This window comes from Rhinopithecus roxellana, chromosome 10, assembly GCF_007565055.1.
Source record: "Rhinopithecus roxellana isolate Shanxi Qingling chromosome 10, ASM756505v1, whole genome shotgun sequence".
NCBI classification, from domain to species: Eukaryota; Metazoa; Chordata; class Mammalia; order Primates; family Cercopithecidae; genus Rhinopithecus; species Rhinopithecus roxellana.
Window position 1 is genome coordinate 126838027 of NC_044558.1, and position 6000 is coordinate 126844026.

The 6000-nt window shown below is 39.9% G+C and overlaps 1 protein-coding gene across 3 annotated transcripts in view; it reads left to right on the forward strand.

The window, feature by feature from the left end:
* Nucleotides 1-5096, forward strand: part of PLEKHA5 (pleckstrin homology domain containing A5) — a 254613-nt gene extending 249517 nt beyond the window's left edge. For all 3 annotated transcript variants that reach the window (XM_030939462.1, XM_030939458.1, XM_030939459.1), the window contains one exon: nt 4201-5096. The gene's annotated coding sequence lies outside the window, so the exon portion shown is untranslated. The remainder of the gene's footprint in view (nt 1-4200) is intronic.
* The last annotated feature ends 904 nt before the right edge of the window (nt 5097-6000 follow it).

Here is a 6000-nt window from a genome sequence, read left to right on the forward strand (position 1 = left end):
TTTGGGTTACATGAAAGAATTGTACAGTGGTGAAGTCTGAGATTTTAGTGCACCCATTACTCGAGTAGTGTATGTTGTAGCCAATATGTATTTTTTTATCCTTCTGTGACCTTCCACCCTCTCCCTTGTGAGTCTCCAGAGTCCATTATACCACACTGTATGCCTTCGCATACCCATAGCATAGCTCCAACTTACAAGTGAAAACATATGATATTTGGTTTTCCTTTCCTGAGTTACTTTACTTCGAATAATGGCCTCCAGCTCCATCCAAGTTGCTGCAAAATACATTATTGTATTCCTTTTTATTACTGAGTAGTATTCCATGGTGTATATAAACCACATTTTCTTTATCCACTCCTTGGTTGATGGACACTTAGGTTGGTTGCATACCCTTGGAGTTGCAAATTGTGCTGCTATAAACATGCATGTATCTTTTTCGTGTAATAACTCGTTTTCTTTTGGGTTAGTGGGATTGCTAGATCAAATCGTAGATCTACTTTTTGTTCTTTAAGGAATCTCCACACTGTTTTCCATAGTGGTTGTGCTAGTTTACATCTCTACTGGCAATGTAAAAGTGTTTCCTTCTCACCACATCCATACCAACGTCTGTTGTTTTTTGACTTTTAAATTGTGGCCATTCTTTTTTTTTTTTTTTTTGAGATGGAGTCTCGCTCTGTCACCAGGCCGGAGTGCAGTGGCACAATCTTGGCTCACTTCAATCTCCGCCTCCCGGGTTCAAGCAATTCTCCTGCCTCAGCCTCCCGAGTAACTGGGACTACAGGCGCCCGCCACCACATCCAGCTAATTTTTGTATTTTTAGTAGAGATGGGGTTTCACCATGTTGGCCAGGATGGTCTCCATCTCTTCACCTCGTGATCCAGCCACCTCAGCCTCCCAAAGTGCTGACATGACCCACTGCATCTGGCCAATTATGGCATTCTTGCAGGAATAAGGAGGCATCTCGTTGTGTATCTTCTTTTGAGAAATGCCTATTCGTGTCATTTGCCCACTTTTTGATGGGATTATTTGGTTTTTTTCCTTGCTGATTTGTTTTGAGTTCCTTCCAGATTCTGGATATTAGTCCTTTGTTGGATTTATAGTTTGCAAATATTTCCTCCCATCCTGTTTTCTCGAATCTACTTCCTTTCACACCTTTTTGTAGCAACTATAATCTGTGCCCTTTTTTTAAGCCCAAAGTTTTTTGTTGTCTTTCCATATTTGTAACTCCTATTTGAGACTATGTCTACCTGGAACCTCAAAGAGGCTGTTGTCTGTTGTCGGTTGGTGTCTGTGCAGGATTCAAGCGCTTGCTGGAGAGTTACAAATAACCTAATTGTTACAGTATTACCTGTGTTTTGCCTCTGTCACTTGTGTTTAAGCCTTTTTGGTTTTGTTTTGTTTTGTTTTTTCCTTTCTTTAGAGCAGGTCTCACCCTGTTGCCCAGGCTGGAATGCAATGGTGAGATCTCGGAGCCTTGTCCTCCTGGGCTTAAGTGAGCCTCCCATGACAGCCTCCCAAGTAGCTGGGACTGCAGGCATGTGCGACCAAGCCTGGCTGATTTTTTGTATTTTTTGTAGAGTAGGGGTTTCGCCATGTTGCCCAGGCTGGTCTCAAACTCCTGAGCTCGAGCGCGCTGCCGGCCTCGGTTTCCCAAAGCACTGAGATGACAAGATTGAGCCACCACACCTGGCTGTGTTTAAACTTTTCATTTAATACGTTTAGAAGTGACTGTTGAGGCCAGGCGTGGTAATGCCAGCACTTTGGGAGGCGAAGGCTGGTGGATCACTTGAGGTCAGGAGTTCAAGACCAGCCTGGCCAAAATGGTAAAACCCCATCTCTACTTAAAAATACAAAAATTAAAATTAGCTGGGCATGGTGTTGGGCACCTGTAATCCCAGCTACCTGGGAGGCTGAGACAGGAGAATCGCTTGAACCTGGGAGGCAGAGGTTGCAATGAGCCAAGATCACACCACTGCACTCCAGTCTGGGTGACAGAACAAGACTTTGTCTCAAAAAAAAAAAAAATCTGGGCACGGTGGCTCACACCTGTAATCCCACACTTTGGGAGGCTGAGGCAGGCAGATCACCTGAGGTCAAGAGTTCAAGACCAGCGTGACCAGCATGGAGAAACCCAGTCTCTACTAAAAATACAAAATTAGCTGGGCGTGGTGGCACATGCCTGTAATCCCAGCTACTTGGGAGGCTGAGGCAGGAGAATCGCTTGAACCCGGAGGCAGAGGTTGCAGTGAGCCGAGGTCATGCCATCGCACTCCAGCCTGGGCAACAAGAACAAAACTCTGTCTCAAAAAAGGAAAAAAAAAAAAGTGACGGTTGCTACTGGTGACATAATAACACAAAACATAGGAAAAATAAACATTGGACTCATTTGATTCATTAAGAGCCATTCACATAATATTTTGATTCAATAAACAGGTTATGACTATACACATATCTTTCCAATAATAAAGAATATTCTGAGTTAAAACTCAAGTATATTTCCAGGTTCCTTCAATTGTTACAGGATTTTATTTTGTTTTCCTCTTATTCCAAGAGCAGTGGCATACTGTAATGAGGGATAATTATTGTCAGATATTTTCTAGTCTCATGGTATGCAGCCACCACAAACAACTAAAGGGCATGAAAACTTGTATTTATTATTTTATATCTTCCTATTATGCATATGCCATCTTTCTGAACTGGCGGTTTTGGCAGGATTTAGGAAACCTTTACAAATGACACTACTATGTAGGCAGCTCAATATATTATTACATATTTTAGTGGAGTTATGCAGATGTTTGCTCATTTTGTTGATCTTTTGGATTCAGCTATAAGTTTGGATTTTTTTTTTTTTTTTTTTTTTTTTTTTTTTTTTTTTTTTGCAGTTGCAAGATTTAATAGAGTGAAAACAGAGCTCCAATAAAATGGGAGGAGACCCAAAGGGGGTTGCCGTTGCCGGCGGTACATTTTTTATTCTGTATTGCTATTTATAATTGCATTATGTTGGCCAGGCACAGTGGCTCACATCTGTAATCCCAACACTTTGGGAGGCCGAGGCGGGCGGAACACAAGGTCAGGAAATCGAGCCCATTGTGGCCAACATGGTGAAATTCCATCTCTACTAAAAATATAAAAATTAGCTGGGTGTGGTGGCGTGCACCTGTAGTCTCAGCTACTCTAGAGACTGAGGCAGGAAAATCACTTGAACCCGAGAGGTGGAAGTTGCAGTGAGCCAAGATGGCGCCACTGCACTCCAGCCTGGCGACAGAGTGAGACTCCATCTCAAAAATAATAAGAAAGCCAGGCGCAGTGGCTCACACCTGTAATCCTAGCACTTTGGGAGGCTGAGGTGGGCGGATTACCTGAGTTCAAGAGTTTGAGACTAGCCTGGGCAACACAGTGAAACCCCATCTCTACTAAAACCCAAAAAATTAGCTGGGTGTGGCGACGTGCGCCTGTAGTCCCAGCTACTCAGGAGGCTGAGGCAAGAGAATTGCTGGAACCCGGGAGGCAGAGGTTGCAGTGAGCTGAGATTGCGCCACTGCACTCCACCCTGGGCAACAGAGTGAGACTCCGTCTCCAAAATAATAATAATAATAATAATAATAATAATAATAATAATAATAATAATAATAAATGAGGAGGAGGAGGAGAAGGAAGAAGAAGAATTGCATTACATTATGTTTCCTTGTGGGGCCGGGTATAGTGGCTCATGCCTTTAATCCTAGCACTTTGGGAGGCCAAGGCAGGCAGATCACTTGAGGCCAGGAGTTCGAGACCAGCCTGGCCAACATGGTGAAACCCCATCTCTACTAAAAATACAAAAATTAGCCAGGCATGGTGATACATGCCTGTAATTCCAGCTAGTTGGGAGACTGAGGCAGGAGAATCACTTGAACCCAGGAAGGAGGCAGAGGTTGCAGAGAGCCAGGATCACACCACTGCACCCCAGCCTAGGCAACAGAGTGAGACCCTGTCTCAAAAAAAAAAAAAAAAAAAAAAAAATTGTATTATGTTTCTTTGCTTTGTGAATTAAGCTATGGAAATGAAGAAAAATATCCTTTGGTTGTATTGTGTTTTAGGATTTTCATGGCCATGCTTGTCAGTTCTGTTGTTATAGAATGTCACCCTTAGTTACTTTGGGAAATGGTAATTAATTAACATTGCAGGTGTCAAAGTAATTTCCTCTCTCTTATTTTTCAGCTATACTGACTTCTGTTGAAACCATTCAAAGCTAAAGACATGGACCTTCAGCAGTGTAAGAAGATATTGTACAGTATATTTTAAATCTATGAAATTCATAGTTCTGATGCTTTTGGTCACAGAGCATCATTTTATCACTTCTGGAAAATGTTTATTCCAAAACAGCTTTAATGGCCCATATGTACACTCCGTAATCTCAAGGTTATTATTCTGACACCAGCTTGCTGCTATGATTTCAGAGCACATAAGTAAAGGTGCTTTTTAATGTGCAGTCTATTGCCAGAGCTTACTTAGTTGCTGATTTCCAGATTTTGATGTTTCTGAAGTCTAGGTGAATTTATATATATATTTTTTTTTTTGCTTTTCATTTTCTTAAGTTAGTTATTATTTCCAATGAAGCTTGTTTTCTTTTTCTTTTTTTTTTCTTTTCTTCCCATTTTGGCTACTGCAGTGCTTTTGTTTCACACTTGATTTGTAAAAATTTTATATATATATATATATATATATTTAAAATGTGCCATTTTATTGCTAAGTGAAGTATGTCCTGTTTTCTGCTCTAATTCTTTCTTAGTCCGATTGCAATGTCAGCAGTTACTGCCACACTCCTGTCAGCTTAAACACAAATGTTACCGCTTATCTTTTCTTAAAAAAAAAAAAAAAAAAGTGTAGGTATTTTGAAGTACTGGGCTTATATTTCATTGGAATACATGTGTACAGCAATAAGCAGGTTTTCAAATCCAGTACTTAGTTTGTGTACAAATGTAATTATGTTCATTGTGTATATATTATACAATGAGCACATGTAATGTATTAAAGGCTACTTACTATTGTTTAAATGCAAATGTTCATATCTCATTTCTTTTTTATCATGTTAAATAAATGTTGATGTTCTTAAATCAGTTGTGTTAGAATTTTTGTTCTTTCCATCCAAAATTGAAAGTCTTAACACTCAAGAGAGTTCTAGAAGAAAAGGTACTCTGTTAATCTGATAATCCTAGACAACATTCTAAAAGACCCTTGTCGGTCCAGCCCTCCCATTTCAAAGTTGAGGACCTTGAGGCTCAAAGAGACCAATTGACTTGGCCGCAATTTAATGACAGAATTTTGACCAGACTATAGTTTTTTCTGACTTTTTCTCTAAGTACATTACATTAGCTCATTACCACTAGAGGAGTTTAGTTTTGTGAAGTCTTTTACCATGTTTCTATTTGCTTCCATGTTTCAGAAAGTAAAAGTAAGACTACTTTAAGCATCAGTTGTCCTGCTCTGCTTAGGGATTGGACTTTGAGAGAGGTGTGTAAGGCAGCTATTTGTCTGACATGGGTAGCTAGAAACTGTTTCATCGTAAGTAGGACCCTCAGAGATCATTTTCTCTTACAATATGTTCTTTGCAGATGTTCACGCTCTTCAGAATCAATTACATTTTCTTCCCTCTGTAACCTTTTGTTCATGCTATATATTGTTCCCAGAGTACACGGAAATCTGATGCTTTTGGATTCCTGCATAAAATGGCTGAAACTAAATTGGCATTAGTGAGTCTTTTTTTTCCTCCCCATCCTATGTTAAAGAGGATTTAGATTTAATTCAAAATGCAAATGTATAAAAATCCTTCTCCAAACACAATGAAATGAAAAGAGATACAATGTATATTGGGAGATGAAAGAAAACAGAAGTTAAAATGGACCCCTCTCTGTGTCCATGTACATATGTGTGATATGTTTACACATAGGTACTACCTTTCTCTAAAGATGTCACACAAAAGTCTTCTCAAAAGAAATAGTCACCAAATTATTATTTCCC